Source organism: Emydura macquarii, unplaced genomic scaffold (genome assembly GCF_026122565.2).
Source record: "Emydura macquarii macquarii isolate MOO-44397 ecotype Brisbane River unplaced genomic scaffold, CSIRO-AGI_Emac_v2 contig_312, whole genome shotgun sequence".
Taxonomy (NCBI): Eukaryota; Metazoa; Chordata; order Testudines; family Chelidae; genus Emydura; species Emydura macquarii.
In genome coordinates, this window is record NW_027130449.1 from 14,471,886 (window position 1) to 14,489,199 (window position 17,314).

Below are 17,314 nucleotides of genomic sequence, written 5' to 3' on the forward strand. Positions count from 1 at the left end.
CATGTTGCAAAGCTCATACATGCCCAGATATGCCGCCTGACTCTTCCTCTCCTGCACATTACTCCTTCAAGATCTGAACTCCACTGGATGGATTCAGATATACAAATTTTCAGGCCTCTTTAATTACAGATATAGATAGATCTAGATGTAGATTATGTCTCCCTTTTTCTCTTCGGGATAAAGTGTTTGATTTATTTGTATTACTATGGCTTTATTAAAATATTTAACAACATGAGAAAATGTATTTCAAAACATTTTGTTGCACACAACTAGAAGCTCCTTTGCTCTCCCCCAAATCCACATGCATTACAACATGCAATTAGCTAAGAAGGATTTTTTTTTAAAAATTAGATGAAAAGGACTGTATTCCAGATGTGGCTCTGCATACGGGAAAGTGTGTGTGTGTGGACGGACGTGAGAGTGTGCATGTGATGTCTGAGAGAAGATGTCTGTGCAACTGTGCATGCACCTGTGTATCAGAGGACGTCTGTGAGACTGTCTGTGTGCGTGCCCGGGTGAGCATGCAAGATGATGATGATGATGGGCGTGTGTGTGTGTGTGTGTGTGCGCAAAAGGGTGACTGCGTTTGTGAGAGTGACTGTGTCCATGGGTGTGCGCTCAGATGAGTGTGGAAGCGGCTGGCTCTGTACCTGTGCGCTAGAGACCTGTGCCTGTGAGACTATCCAGCCAGCAGGGATGTGTGCCAGGTCTCTGCCCGGGGTTGTGCGCCTGCCTGTGGAGCAGGAACAAGGGGAGCAGGCAAGACCAGAGCATCCTTCCAGACCGTGCAGGGATAACCGGTATCCAGGCAACCGCGGGAGAGAGGGGGAACCATGGTACCGGGGAGTTGACATGGCAACTACAAGGCCGGTCACGTGCCTGGAACGGACGGACTGACAACGAAAGACGGGCAGACATGTGCACACGCGGCGCCACCTCGCACGATGGGCTGCTGCTGCCGGCCGCACGGCACCGGCACCCCCCAGCCGTGCCCGGGGGCGATGCGGGGTTCTCGGCGCTGGGCAGGGCCTGCCCCCCAGCTCCGCGCGTGCTTCTGCCGGGGGGAGCGGGGGGGGGGCTGCAGGGCGGGGGCCAGGCCAGGCTGTGCGGCGGGGGGGGGCCCCGCAGGGGGGGGGGGCCAGGCTGTGCGGCGGGGGGGGGCCCCGCAGGGCGGGGGCTGACCGGCTGCTGCTGGGTAGTTAACGCCCCGGTCACGTCGCCCCCCCGCCCCTTGTAAACAGGCGCGGCCCGGAGTTCGCTTACGCCCGGCGAGGGGTGCCCAGACCAGCCCCCCCGGCAGACAGGCCAGGGCGGGGGGAGAGACCCCCACGGGGGGGCTTGTCTGAGCGGCAGATACAAGCAGCGAGAGGAGACGGGCTCGGCCTGACCCCCCGGGCAGGGGGGGCTCCCCGCTTGGGATCCCCAGGAGCCCCCCCCCGCACCCCGCAGGCGACACGCGGGGGCGGGGCTCGGAGCCCCCCAAGCGGCTCCTGGGGCGCAGCCCCCGGACCGGGCGCCCGGCCCCCGACGGGCAAGGAGCCGCTCCCCGGCCCGGCCCTGCCCCGAGCTCCGGGCGTGCGGCGCGCCGCCTTCCCCAGACAAAGCCCCGCCGTCTGCCCCGCTCCCCGCCCCGCTGCCGGGAGCCCCCGGTCCCGGCCCCACCTTGCCAGCCAGCCCCGCCACCAAACTTTCCCCAGCCGCTCCCCGGCCCTTACCTTCCAGCCCAGCACAATCGGGGGGAGACGAGACGAGACGAGACGGGCCCGGGGTGGGGGGATCTCTGCCGGCTTCCTCCTCTCCGCCACACGCAGCCCACGGCCGGAGTGCAGAGTTGATCCCGCTGTGTGGGCGCGCCTGTGTGTGAGTGTGAGTGTGTGTGTGTGTGTGTGTGAGGGTGAGTGGAGGGGGAGCCGGGCTGGGTGAGCTCGTTACACGGGGGAGCCGGGCTGCATTGCTGGCAGCTGGCGAATGGCTCCGTGGTGGTGTTACACACCCATTGCCCCTCTGGATGAGTGTACCTGGGGCACGTGCGTGTGTCCGTCCGTCTGTCTGTGAGGAGGGGGGCGGGGTTGTGCGATCAGACTAAGGGTGGATCGAAGGGAAATTTGCAAGGAGGGGTGGAGCAGGGCGGAATTTGCAATAATCTGTTGCCTCCTACTGAGGGGTGGGGTGAAGAAAGAGCGTGTGAGAGAGAGAAAGGAGGCAGCGAGAGAAGAAAACACTGATTCCCCCCGCCCCCTCGGCTAGGAAAAAAGTGACCTGAGCCAGAGGCTGGGGGAAAGGGGCTCACCGTTGCCGTGGAGCTCCCCTAAGTAAGGCTTAGGTGGCTGGCGCAATGGAGGCTGTGTTACACCCAGGGCAGCCCCTTGGTCATTCAAGCCTTGAGATGCAACCGAGGTTTACTCCAGTTTAAACCAGTGCGGCGGCAGCGTTCAACAAGCAGACCATGAGTGGAAGGAATGTGCAGCTGCAGCAGAGGCTGTCTGCCGTCTCTGTGCTCGCACACAAGATGTGTGTCTCTGGAGATGGGAGAATGGGTGGAGCGGGGCCCATCCTCCAGCGCAGAGAACGATCATTTCACACTGACTGGAAGGGAAAACAACAGCCGTCAGCCCTCTTGCACTGTCGGTCCCTCTGCAGCACCTCCTGTGTGCCTCAGACGGGCCTGGGGTGTCTGCTTAGTCCTTTGTTTACATCGGTGGGTGAAAGGAAGTGTAATAACAGCAGTAAATGCAGGCAGGACTGCCCAAGTGCATAGCCGTCTCCAACAGCCAGGGCCAGGCCAGCCCTGCTGTAACTCCACTGACTTCAGTAAGGAATTGGCACTCGGCACCGTGCACCTGAAATGAAGTGAAGTCAGTGTGTTAAAAACAGAGGAGAGAACATTGCAAATCACTTACTATCTCCCGCACTGCGTGGGTGAGGGAAAGTAGCACAGGGGTCCTGCTCTGAAGAGCCAGGCCAGTTACAGCGTTCCCTTTCACAATCAACCTACTCGATTTGGCCCTAGTGATCATGTTGCATTTCTGTAGCACCTTCCTTCCCCTTAGAAAAAGCACAACAGCTGCGTTAGGGCCAAATTCTGCTGTTACACTCACCCCCCAGCCCGCGGACAGTCATGGGTTTGCACAGGTTAGCTCACCGAACAGCTATGAAGCCCCACAGGCCAACCATCTCTGGGTGCCATTGTGCTAGATACAGCATGCGCAGATAGTAAGTGACTGGCCCTTCCTTGGAGAGCATCTGCTGTAATGAGTACTCAGGTCAAGCAGGGTCGTGAATGTATTGCCAGAAAGCGAGCCCTGGTGAAAGGGAGGAAATCCAGGCCAGGCTGAGGATGAGACATTCTGCTAAGGAGCAGAACCGTTGGCTTTGTCTTCTGCAGCCGCGTTGCTTGGTACTGGTGGGATCCCCGCCCAGCACTACTTTCCAACAAACCACAGGTGGCAGGCAAAGACCCGCGAGACCAACCGTGCGGCTGTTATTAACGGGACCAAAGAAATGACAGCCGGGGTGCACACAAAAATGGCCTTTTAGTTAAACGCTACCATTGGGTGGGAATGGCCACAGAGCTACATCCTCTACCAAAGCTTCAGGACGTCAGCCTCAGTCGCCCCCTCGCTACATTTTCCAACAAGCACCTTTGTGCCTTCGCCCTGGCAGTGCCACACGCCCAAGAGGAGCACCTGATAAACCCCACCGAACTAAGGGATGCTCCTCTTTCAAATCCCTCTTTAGAACTCCCCTGTGCCATGATGTCTACAAAAAACTTGACAACAGCTAAGCTGCTGGTGTGCTGAGACCACTGCCTATCATGGTGACCAATATTGTGTTATTGTTTCCTTGTGCTCTGCTGTCTCTGTATCCCTCTAACATCTCTTGTCTAATACTTCGATTGTAAACTCCTTCAGACACAGACTCTTTGTTCTGTGTTTGTACAGCACCTAGCATAGTGCGGCTCTGGTCCATCGCTGGGCTCCTAGCTGCTACGGTAATCCAATAATAAATCATTAATTGCTGCCTGGTGATCAGTGGGGACAGGGAGTCAGGTCTCCTGGCTTGTATACCCAGCTCCACCACTTTGCTGTGTGAGTCTCAGCAAACCGCTTTAACTCTCTGCCTCAGTTTATCCAGCAGCAATAAGGTCAGATGTAACAGTATCTATTGCACAGGAGCATCGTGAGGCTTAATTTACTGTATATAAAATGCTCAGAGATCCTCTTCTGAAAGCAGCATTAACCCTCAGGAAGCTGCAGTAAAAAGGGACGGTTTATAAATGGCTCTAAAATATTCCCTTCAAACTGGAAAGCAGACGTGGTTCAGTCCCTCAGGAAAACTGCCCATAATCAAATATTTGGTCTGGAGGTACTGGGGAAAAGCAGCTGGCAGGGAAATGTTCTGAGGAGCTCCTTCGAGGCCAACAAAAACTTTTTAAAAGAAGTTGGTAAATATATTCTACAAAGGCTTTTCTTTCCTATACGTTGTCCTGTCCATCCTGGAACAAAAGGAGTAGAGTGAAAGAGAGATTAGGGAGGATGTCATTTTAGTGCACATTTTAGTGTAATCTGGTGCACTAGATCGTATCAATAATGTTACAGATTAAAACATTTAAGAGGGGAGTCAGGAAAGGATCCCTCCTGGGGGACGGAAGGCCTGGCCAGCAAGGGGGTACCTCCAATTCTTCCTGCGGGAATCAGCAAGGGCCACATTTGATTTTCTGAAGTGCACAGCACCCAGAGCTCTCATTGACTTCAGCTGGCGACTCCACAGTTCATAGATCCAAGGAACATGTTAGTCCTTTTAGCCACAGCATCGTGCTGGGAGCTGACTCCGCCAGTGCCCCTTCATGCTTCTGAGTGATAGTTTCTGGGACGTTTTTTCAAGCATGAATGCCTCTAAATGTGTCGCACCATGGCCTGGTGAGGTGCAGAGAGAGGAGATCACTGGTGGGATAAACACCACTTTGTCTTTCTGTGGCAGCCAGGTAATGAGCCAGTTTAACAAAATATAAGAACATGATCCCAGGTTGTCAGGGTTTAGAGTTTGGGACAGGCCCTGGAGCCAATATTTTCACAATCAGTGAAAACAGAGGCTTTCTGTGATTATCCTGCCTGTGTGAAATTTGACTAAAAAAACTTTACAATTCCGATGTTCTAATACCACAGTGTCTCCTCTGCACTTTTGGGCTTGGAAACCTTTAATTTCTTTGCAAAGCAGCACTTAAAGAAAAACTAGCAGACTCTCGTGTCTAACTAACACAAGCAGAGAGGAAGCATCGATTACTTTGAACAGGGGACTGGGAATCAAGAGTTCTACCTTCTATTCCTGGCACGGTGTGACGCAGACCCACGTTCCTGTTTTGTGAGGCCGTTTCCCTGCCTGTAAAGTGGGGATTATAATAATGACCTGCTCAATAGGGGTAGGAGGGGATGCAAGTCCTTAATTAATTCCTATTTGTAAAAACACTGAGCTCTTTGAAGGAAAGGTGCTATATACAAGTAAAGGATTCATTAAGACTCACTAACATGAGAATGATAAACTGCAAGTCCTGGAAGGGACACTGGGTTTGTGTAACTGATCTGCAGGGGAAGTTAAGTTATGGAACAACTGGTTCCTGGCAATGCACTAGAGAAGTCTGTAACAACTGCATAGTTAGAATGCAAGTTCATCAGGACAGGGCCTCTCTTACTCCGTTTGTACAGTACCTAGCACAACAGGGCCGTGCTGCTGGTTGAATCCGCAAGGTGCTATTGTAAGTACAACCAACAGATGTTATACAGAGGTGTCAGAGTTCATTCTTGGCCTTGTCGTTACCTGGCTTACCCACCACCCCATCTGAAAGTGGCATCCTTTGAGCAGTAAGTGCCAGCTGCACCGTGAGGTAGGTAGATGGTTTGTCAGTGGGTGCCATGGAAGAACTTGTCCAGAATTTAGCAGAGACAAAAGAAGAGGGAAAGTGCATAGAGCCATATGGTAGTTTTAAAAATCCACTAAATCTTAAATCAGACCCAACTAATTCATCCCTCTGTGCCCTCACTTATTCAGCATGTAACGGACAAAGGGACATACTGAGTTAAAACTGCTAAATGAGTGACGATCTTGTACGCTAACTGTGCATCGCTACCGTAGTAACAATGCCACGTTTAACAATTGCCTGAAAAAACCCAAAGTCATCCGTGAAAGATGACACTTGCTGAAATCAGAGGGAAATATTCTGATAGAACAACATTATCTCTGGCGCCAGGCAAACAAATCCGAACTAATAATAAGATGAAGGGCTACAAAAAGGGAGTTTGGGGAAAGACATCACTAATTAGTGGTAATTTACCTGGTGCCTCTCAGACTGTGTCCTCGTATACATAGAACGTCTTATACCCTCTTGGATGGCACTGGCCAACATTTTCAAATACATAGGAATTGCTGGACCAGGCTTGCAGTCCGTGTAGTCCACTGTCCTGTCTCTGGCACGCCCTGAACCAAATGCTTTGGCAGAAGGTACAAGGGCAGTTTCTCCCCAGTGTATCCGTCCATCCAGCATGGGGGTAAGTCCTGAGCACTGAGCATGGGATGAGCAGAGTGGCTCAGAACATTTCAACAACATCTAAAAGTTTCAACAAAACACAAACAAAATATGGCAGACCTGTTTCGGATTTCCCCTTCTCCATTTCCCAACCAGCTGGATTTCAGACTCTGGTGGTGAGTTGGGAACAAAACAACTGGGGCTAAGAGCCAGTGATCAACTGAACTGCATAAGCAGGCTGGGTACGCCTGTTCCACCAGAGCCCTCCAGCATACGAGCAAGATGGAAGCATTAAATCACTAGAACAAACTCTCCCTGGCTGATCCTACCTGAAGTCAGGACCCTGGTGCTAGGGGTTTGTAGTGGTTTATGCAAATTAACCCTTTTGTGGACATCACATGCCCTGCACTGAGACGGGGCCAAGGAAAGTGAGGTGAAGGGCTGCCTTTGAATTACTGGCGGTAATGGTACAGCCGTCTCGCCTTTCCACTTCTTTATGAGCTCGAATAAAGTCACCAGTGCTGCATGACTGTAGTCGCCATGGTAACAGATTACTGTGATTCAGGGTTGTAAGCACAGGATGGAGATTTACATACACACAAATCAGGAGAGAGTAAAGGGGGGGAGTGGCAGAGAGACAGTGAGAGGAAGGGAGATCATCTAAACTAGAAATTCTGAGCAGACTGACTAACTGGCCAGATAACGGAAAGGGAAGGGTGTTCGGTTTTCCCCTTGGAAGCACGACCAACTGAGAGGAGAAGCAAGAATGATTAGTGGTGTGGAAGTGGTAGCTGGATGCCGTTGTGCAATCAGATGATTGTAAGGAGTTGGGTAGCTACTGCACCCTCAATTTGTGCGGGAGGGCATCCACCCTCCCCAGAAGTTATCTCCCTTCCAGAAAATTTCTCCCTTTCATTCTAAAAACTGATGAGGCTGAAAGACCTAAACGTTATAAAGCAAAGGTGCTGTCACTGGAAATGGAGCCGACCGCTGGCTCCATCTGCTTCCCAAAGGATCAGCGACATAACAAGGATTGAAATGATTGACGCTACAGAAAGTCAATGCAGAGCTGGTTTGAGTTCCCTGTGAAAACGGCTCTGCGGGGAGGGGTATTCAGGCTTTGTAGCACATCCGAGGCTGCGGACTCCATACACGGAACTGGGTTTGGGTCTCTTGCTCATAGGAGTTGCCCTAGGGATTGAGAGAACGCAGTACCTTTCCCGTCACTTAGTAACAAGGGCCATGCTGATTCTGCATTAAACATTTCCCTTGCTCTGGTGTGGAAACTGAACGTCAAGCTGTAAAATGGTGGTTGTCTTAAATCTCAGCTCCATCTGGTTTGAAAATGCTTTTTTAATTCAAATCAGAAAAGCGCTTGGGCTGGGAACTGGTTGGCTCTGGAGATCAGGATGGGATAGAAAGCCTTTCACGTTTAGGCCACCAGTTCAGATCCAGCCTATTTCAGGAGTGACTGAATGTGCCATTGGGTGGCCTGTGTGAAATGAGGTTGTTGGGTCTCTGTTCCCAATGGACACCAGTTAGTCAGTGCAGGTGAGGGACGGGGCGTGTCGGCAGGCTTGTGCGCACTGCACTGCTGCTTCCTGCTTCGTCCTGTGCATTCACAAAGGATTTAATTGTCCAGAACGGTCCATCAAGCAGGCGACACACACTGACCCCTACAGAACTACACAGACGTCTATCTTAGCTCCCATTAGCACCGTATCGGAGAACTTCACCAGCGTTGAAGTACTCATCAGTAGGTGCTGGTATCCCCCAGTGACAGGTGGGGAACTGAGGCACAGATGGACTAAGACACTTGCCCAAAGGCACACAGGGAAGTCTGTGGAGAGGCAAGAACTTGACCCTAGGTCTCCCACGTCCTAGGCTAGTCATTCATTCCTAGATTTGTAGGGACCACTGTGACCATCTAGTCTGACTGTCGGTATAGCACAGGCCAGAGAACTGCCCCGGAATAATTCCCAGAGCAGAGCTTTTAGAACAACAGCCAATCTTGAGTTAACAATTGTCAGTGATGGAGAATCCACGACGGCCCTTGAGAAAATGTGCCAGTGATCATTCACTCTCATTATTAAACATTTACGTCTTATTTCCTGTCGGAATTTGTCTAGCTTCGACCTCCATCCACTGGCTCGTGTTCTACCTTTCTCTGCTGGATCGAAGAGCCCCTTATTAAATACCTGTTCCCAAACAGGCGCTTGTAGACTGTAATCCAATCACGCCCGAACCTTCTCTTTGTTAAGCTAACTACATTGAGCTCCTCGAGGCTATCACTGGAAGGCAGGTTTTCTAATCCTTTAATCATCCTCTTGGCTCTTCTCTGAACCCCACCAATTTATCAACCCCCATCTTGAATTGAGGACACCAGAACTGGACACAGGATTCCAGCAGTGGTTGCACCAGTGCCAAATACAGAGATAAAATATGCTCAGAGCACTGAGCCGTCCTTTCTCTCAGTAGTGCTGTCTATGGCACTCCTGGCTGGCCATCTTTGGAACAGCATTGGCACCACCTCCTGAAAAGGGCACCTGCCAGCTTTGGAAATTAAAAAGGGAAACTTGCAGGAAAGCAAGTAATTAAGCCAGTTCCGTTGTGAACTGAGAATATTTCATTGAGCCTGGAGAATATTTAATATTCAACCTTTACACTTACACTGTGTTAGTTACCAAGGTCACATGATAGTGTTTCTGTGACCTGACTGGACGATCAACACAGCTGGAAATTGAACATTAGAATCCCGTGCACATTTTTGAGGTTAGTGGTTGAGAAGCTTTCAAGATGAATTCTCCCTTGTTCTGAGTGTTCTTGCTAATTAAGCTTGTCTGCCCAAATGTTCACACAAAGAACAAAACTTTTCAACAGTGATGGTAATTAACCATTGGAACGACTTGCCTGGAAAGGAGAAAAGCCACCAGCTAAAAGACACACATTAGCTTATTGGGTGAAATTCTCTGGTCTGTGCTACGCAAGAGGTCAGACTAGATGATCATGATCCCTTCTGGCCTTAAATCTATGAAGAAGGGCTCAGACATGGCAAACTGAAATTTGCTTTTGGATCTGAATCTTTGCAGGAAAAGTTTTCTGTTATTCACTCCTCTCTAGTAAACTGGGGTAAGTTTCTGACTATGGCCACCATTACGGATTTATTTCACATATGGGACCAAGGATCACTTTCTTCAAAATGCATTTAGGAACCCATTAGTCTTTTTCTTCCCAGAGGAAATGTTATCATCAGTCTCTTCCACAGCAATATGCTTTTGCTATGAATCAGCTGTCACATGTGCATGTGTATCTATTTCTTTCTCTCTCCACATCTATGCCCCCTCCCCTCCAACACTACTTACATTATCCCTCTATCTTCCTGTCTAGGATTAAAAAGAGCAACAACTTGTAGCCCAGATGCTTGAGAACAGGAATGAAACTTAGTCTAGCATCTGCCCTTGCTCTTTGGAATGGAATTTTCCTTGGAGATGCCTGAACAACAGAGCATAAAAGCCAACAAAATTGTTCAACCGGCTTCAAGAGGAAATAATCACGTTTAATCTGGTTTGGAGTTTCAGATTTTGAGGGGAAATGTTACCTTCCCTTCTCCTAGCCTGAGTGGAATGGCTGCTGGATGTACATTTTAGGAGAAACAAATTAAATTTACATTAGGGATCTGAAACCATTTATCTGTTTCAGAGAGGCTGTTCAAAGGACCCCGAGGAGCAATAACCTCCTGGAAGATGAAATCCCTGTTAGATGCATAATTGCACAGCTAGGAGGTTTGAACAAGATCAGCTGTTATTAGGTTGCAATTTTTGGTTTATTCTTTTTAAAAATATTTGTTTCTCCAACATGTCATCTCAGAGTGCAATAAAATATTATGGGCCTGCTGCTCTCTGATGCACACCACGGCTTTTATGGGCAAAATTCAAGAGATTCAGGAAATAGCATCTGGACAAATGCACACTCGGTCCGTGATTTAATACCCACTGAATCCCTAATCTAATCAGACTAATATAAAATGGAGGGGGCACGAGGGGACCCTACTCAGAGCTGATCTTTCTTATCCACCCATATTGGTCAAAGGAAGGCATTCTCCTCCCTGCTAAACATGTGGAAAAACCAGTTACAAAATTAAGTATTCAGGGCCAGAATGAGATAGAAATGTACCTAAATCCCACGCTCATATTATATTCCTGTGTGCGTGTGTCTGTAGCTGCTGTGTATCAATATGCTTACTTGATCCTCAAGAATACAAAGATTGCATACTTGTGATGCAAGGATCTATTATTCCAAGAGCACAGCTAATCAAGGACACTCTTGCATGGTCCATGCATAGGCCTGGGGTCCTTGCATCATCCATGTACTTTTGCAGTTATGCAATGCATGTATGTTAGTGTTCTTGTGCATGCATGAAGCCACACACAGGCTTTTTCATGCAGCTGTACATGTGTCCATGCTTCCTTTATGGAAAAGTCCTGTGCAATGCTGAAAAAGGCTAATATCATTCTGGAGTCTATGAACAGGAATATTTTATGTGGGACACGGGAAATAATTGTCCCGTTCTACTCAGCACTGGTAAGGCCTCAGCTGGAGTAAGTACTGTGACCAATTCTGGGTGCCACACTTTAGAAAAGTTTTGGAGAAATGGGAGAGAATCCAGAGGAGAGCAACAAAAATGATAAAAGGTTTAGAAAATCTGACCTATGAGGAAAGGTAAAAAAGACTGTGCGTGTTTAGTTTCGAGCAAAGAAGACTGAGGAGGAACCTGAGAACAAACTTCAAAATAAGTTAAGGGCTGTTATAAAGAGGACAGTGATGAGTGGTTCTCCATATCCACTGAAGGTAGGACAAGAAGCAATGGGCTTAATCTGCAGCAAGGGAGATTTAGGTTCGATATTAGGAAAATCTTTCTAACTACAAGGATATTCACGTACTGGACCAGGCTTCCAAAGGAGGTTGTGAAATCGCCACCACCCCAGGTTTTTAAGAACAGGTTGGACAAACACCTCACGGGATGGTCTAGGTTTCCTTTTCCTGCCTCAGCGCAGGGGGCTGGACTTGATGACCTCTCAAAGTCCCTTCTAGTCTGACATTTCTATGATGCTACAGAATTGACATAATAGGTTCTTTAGAAGCGACTATGAGTCTATAGAATTGGATAGAGAATGATCTGTTTCTATTTTTAAAAATTCTATAGAATTTTACAGCAAGGACAGAATCCTCGACTGAATTATATAGGTTAAAAGAACCTATAGAAACATGACTCTTTTCTATTAGACTTTATCGGGTGTTTGCACAAACCTCTCCCACGCATTTGTGTGCAGGTGCCTTCACATGCATGGGAGGAGCCCTGGCACCTGGGTGTGGCTTTTTCTTGTCTCCAGCATCTCTAACATGGCCCCATGGCAATGAAACCATCACCTCCCTTGCTCCCTTTAGAGCAGCAACCACGGTCACCACATGCCCTACCAGCCAGGAAGGCTGAGACAATCTCCGCATTGAGTGCACAGCCCCGCCACTTCATCATGTTCCATCACCGTAGGGGCGTGTGTACGCGTGTGCAGAAGTGATGCAACTGGCAAGGCTCTGAATGCACACTCATCACTTACGTGGCACTTCACAGCCATTAACGAATTAATCCGCACTGCACCGCCCAGGACTGGCAATCCCCTGGGGAAGGATTTGGTTCTCAGAGCCTCTGAACGTGTGCTGGAATTTCACTGGGCAGTGGAGTTTGGGCAGCCAGTAAACCTGGTGTCAGTTACACCCATCAGGCCAAGCAAACTTCATTACGGACACGCAAAACCTTAGTGACTCACGAACACACAGCAAATCAGTGGCAGACCTAGGACGGACACGGAGATTTCCCCCACTCCTAGCCTCACGCTCATTCTTCCTGACTACTGTGTTCTCGGGGTCCCCTCTCTAAGGGGCTCCAAGGTCAGCTCCCAACCCCAGCTGTGCTCTCGGTAAGCGTGCTCTGTCTGCAGAGCCATTCAGCAGGGGCCTGGCTGCTGTTTCTCCCGGGATTGCCGGTCAGTGTCTGGATCATTCTCTAGCACATTAGACCAGTGTGTGGCCTGGCCTATGTCAAACAGAAACGTCACCTTTAGCTCTTGGCAGCGTACATTGTTTGTGTTCCTAGGACGCATCTGACATCCTGGCTGAGGGATGGTCCGCTTTAGCGACTAGCAGTTATTTCCTCTCTGATGTGTGATATCAGAGTTATCACACGGGGGGGGGGGGGGGAAGGGGACCTTTGAGCACACACCTCAGGATGATACATTTTGGGGTCTGATGGGATAACTGGCTTAATCCACGGAGCATAACAACGTGACTGGTCCTGGGTGTCACACACCAGGGATGTGATGGGAGTCTGCCAGCCAGCCAGCTATCACAGCCTCCCTCTCCAGCTACCCCACAAAATTCAGCGTGGCAGGGGCTGCTGAAAGCAGCTTTCCAGCCAAGGCACTTTTACACGGGCAGTTTAAGAAGGGGCAAGTAAAATAAACTTATCTGTGATGAGCCAGCGATGGGCACGTCAGTCCCGCCTGATGCTGTTCACGAGAATTGGCGTGCTAAGGCCGGGGCCTGTCCACATTCTTACCCAGGATGTCACAACTTAACCCCCCCCCCAGCTTAAACCTGAGTCTTCAGCCTCATCTGCCGGCCCAGCTCTGTGCTGCAGCAGGGCAGCACCGGATCCCAGCGCGTGGGGAAGGTAAAGCTGCTAGAGAGCCCCTTGCCCAGGCTCCTCGCCCAGCCTTAAAACTACACTTCCAGAAGCCTGCTGCAGCTGCCTGCGCTTGGCCCCTGCCTACTGCAGACAGGGGCTTTGCCCAGCCAAGAGGCAGCTTCTCCGGCTCCCATGTTCCCTCTCAGAGGCTAGAGGGCCCCAACCTAATGCCCTGATCCTGACCAGCTGGACCAGCCCTGCCCACTGGTCCCCCCCACTCAGGGCTTACAGCTGCAGCCTTGCCCTACTCAGGAGAGAGGATTAACCCTCTCCCTGCCGGCCCCGGCCTCGCTCTCTGCCCCGGAGTCGCTGACGCACCTTGGCACCAGACAGCAAGTGCCGGATGTCCGAGGCCCTGGTCCCCGGAGCTGCCCAGCACCTGCCTGTGCGGAGCTCACTGACCCTGCATGCTCAGCAGATGAGGTGCTGAGCTGGATCCCCCATTTACACCTGGGCCCAGTGAGTGTAAAATGCTGCTATTCTGCACCGGCTGCATTTCCCACCTGCTTGGCCCAGGCCTAAGTGACGCCATGAGGTGCTGGGCAGGGGAAAAGCAGGCCTGGCATCTCAGCGGCGAGCTGCAGGAGCTGGATGGATGGCTGCTCTGCCCCAGTGCATCTGGACATGACTCAGCAGTTGAGCTGACAAGCCGCAGCCCAGATTCCCCAGCCTTCCCCACGCCCCAGCCTCTGGCGGGTTCTCCCTGGTACGCGCATCTCTTCTGTTCCAGCGCACGTAGCAATCAACGACTGTGTGCGCTCTGCCCCCTTCCCCATATGTATCTCACGCTTCCCACCTCTTACACGCCCACACAGCATGTCCAGTCCTGACGTGGCAGCCGTCTCCTCTGGGGCCTTCTGACCCCCAACCCCTCCCCGAGGCCCATTGAAAATGGTGCTGCTAAGATGAGCTTCACCTGTGATTGCGTCACCCTCGCTGAGCTTCTCCCCGGGCTCCCAATTTTCCATTGCATCACATGCAAGCTTGCAGCCTCTGCCGCCACACTATTCAGTGCAACCCCCGCCCTGCTCGTCGCGCTGTCGCTCATCATCCAGCCAAATGCCGTAGCCGCCCATTTGCCCTTTTCCCCCATCGACATCTTCCATGCCACGCGGCCCCCCACTGCGTGGAGTGCCGTGTCCAAACAAAGCTGTGTGGCAGCAGCTCTGTCTCCCAAGACCCGTCTGCCTGCAGGAGCTCCGGAGGCAGGGGGCCAGCAGGGAAGGCTGACATCAGTGTCTCTTCCTCTCCTATCTCACCTCAGACCTGGAAACTGGGCAGAGACGTGGAGTCCAGCTGTTCCTATGACTGCTGCCTTCACCCTCCCGCCCCAGTTCTCGTGGCTTCTGTCAGACTTGGGGTGCCCAGACGTCCTGCTATGATTGGGACCATCCTGATGTTAGGGGCTTTGTCGTATCTACGCAGCTATAACCCTTCCCCTCATCCCACAAAGGGTCCAGATTTTTCACAGTTGCTATCTGGTCACCCTCATCTGACTCCATTTCTGGCCTTGGTCTGAATGATGAGCGTGGGCTGTCCTGAGGGCAGGGGCTGTCTCTTAGTATGTGTCTGTGCAGCCCCAGCACAATGAGGAGCTCTGTGCATCCCTACCACACACGTAAGTAATACTAATAATTAGTAAATGGGTGTGTGTGTGTCTGTGAACAAGCAGGTGTGCTCTTGAGGGTGGAAGGGGGGAGCCTTTCTGTGTATGCCCACACCCCACTCCCCATGTGTGCACATACGTGTGGATGAGCGCGCTTGGCCGACGTGTCTGTCCACCCCATGCACGCGTGCATGCCCTGGCGTTTGTGTTTGTGCCACTCTGCACATGTGGTCTGATTTGTTCTTTAACTAGGTCATAAACCCCAAGGCCCTTATTCTCTAGCCTAGTGTAACAACGTTATGGTGATTCACATTTTGGGCCTGAATGGGTCCCTTTAAGATTTCTGCTGTCACATCGGCACTGAGGACCCGGGCTAGTGCCAGCCAGACAAAGCACCTTCCTGCCCGGAGTCACGCGGCACCTGTATTACGCAACAGGTTAGTGATCCAGAGTCACTCAGCTGCAGAAACATAAACTAGCCTAGAAGCGTTCCCGCAGGCTGCCTGCTACCACTAGCTAGCTAGCCCTTCCCAAGAGGCGCACGTGACACACTGGAGGGTTTCTGGGTTGTTTTCTTTAAATCATTGAAGGGGCTTCAAAGTCCAGCAGGCTCAGTGTTTTCGACAAGGAACGCAGCACCTACTTATGTCAGTGCGTGATTAATGCAGCTGTTACGGGCACTATGTGGTACGTGGGGATGTTTGCAGTATGGGGGCAGGGGGCGGCAGTGTAGATGCTTGCTATGCACGTGTAGGAAGACTGGATCTGAACTGTCTCCCAACATTCCAACCCAACCCAAAACGTTTTGCACATTTTCAGGTAACTTTTTCCACAGTATTTTTCAAGCTCAGGGACTTGGAGGTCCCCCAGCAGCTGGGACTGGCCCTGGATAAGCCTAAATACCACAAGAAAATCTCTCTGATTTCCAGCTGCATGTTACAGAGCCCAGAGCTTGCATGAGCTTAGCTGAGGTTCAAATTGGCAAACTTTTGGGTGCTTATGCAAAGTGAAACTTCTGCCTCTTGGCCATCATGCAGTCACTTCCAGGAGCACTGCTGTTCACAGTGTTGTAGCCGTGTTGGGCCCAGGATATGAGCGAGAGAAGGTAGGTGAGGTAATAGCTTTTATTGGACCAACCTTTGTTGGTGGACTATTCGAGCTTCGCAGAGTTCTTCTTCAGCCCTGGGGAAGGTAACCAGAATGTTTGAGCGAAATACAAGGTGGGGCAAATTGTTAAGCATTCGGGGGGCAGGGGGGCAATTACGAGGTAGCAGGCAGAAGAGTTACAAATTGTTTTAATGAGCCATACAATCAGTGTCTTCATTACAACCATGATTTCTCAGTGTCCAGCAGAGGTAGGAATTTCAGTTCTCAGGCTCATCTCTGGAAGATGATGTGCAGGTTTCCTTGGAGGACAAGGACTGAGAGGTCAGCTATGAAGTGATTGCACAATGAAAAATGTTGGTTCCTATATAATAAGGTGGTTTTTTGTCTGTTCTCCTGAGTAGAGCTGGTTGAAAATTGGAATTTCTCTCCCCTAGGAAATGCCAATATTTCAACATTTGTTTTCTGCCCAAAGCAGGAGGTGAAGCAGGAATATAGTTTTTCACAGAATGGAAAACTCTAACCAGAAGGAAACTTTTGATTTTGCAGAATCTGCAACTGAAGAAATATTTGGATAGAAAATTCCCAGCCAAACTCAAGAACAAGTAGAAAGAGAGCCCAGCCCTCAACCAGTGAGAACCTGCACTGGGGACCTGGGACGTGCTCCCACCGCCACGGATGATGCACTGAGCTGCTGCTGCTAGAACAGCCGCAGCCCCTGCCATCTGTGCCCTGGAAAGGGGCTGGTGGTTCAAGCGTGCATCCTTCACCTGTGAGATCGAGGTGTGGGGCCTACACAACGTACCCCTGTGCCTCAGCTCCGAGGGTCCCTGCTGCTCCCTGGCACCACCCCTGATCTCCAGAACAAGACAATCCACGCGGGAGGCTGACACGTGCCGCGCCTGCAGCTCCTCGCTGTGCCTGGCGCGAGGGCACCGTGCCGGGCAGCACGCTGAGACGCCAGGATGCCACGCACGGTTGTGAAAGCAGACAACAAGCAGACCCCTGAGCCGTCCCGAGTCCTGCCCGGTGCTCGCTCCCCAGGCTTGCTGTGCATCCCCACCAGCTCTCCCAGCTCATTTCAGTAGCAGGATTTCCAGCTCTGCTGAAGAACCCAGCAGCAGCCGAGCTGCACACACCTTCCCTGTGCCTGGGGCATTTCCCACACGCCCCCCCACTGCACCCAAATCTTAACCTGTTTAGTGGCAGGGAGGTACTAATTATTCGACGAAGCGCAGCACGCCACAGTGAATCACAGCAAATTGCTTTTTCTGCTGAGTTTGGGATGGTCCAGGCAGCTGCAGACACTGCCAGTTCAGACTGCGGCTCAGAGCACAGAGTT

At 51.1% G+C, this 17,314-nt stretch overlaps 1 protein-coding gene across 1 annotated transcript in view; it reads right to left on the reverse strand.

Annotated features, from left to right (window-relative positions):
• The window catches only part of FXYD6 (FXYD domain containing ion transport regulator 6), a 40,048-nt gene extending 37,229 nt beyond the window's left edge, over positions 1–2,819 (reverse strand). Inside the window, exon 1 of the mRNA XM_067566988.1 lies at positions 1,716–2,819. The gene's annotated coding sequence lies outside the window, so the exon portion shown is untranslated. The remainder of the gene's footprint in view (positions 1–1,715) is intronic.
• Between the last annotated feature and the right edge of the window lie 14,495 nt (positions 2,820–17,314).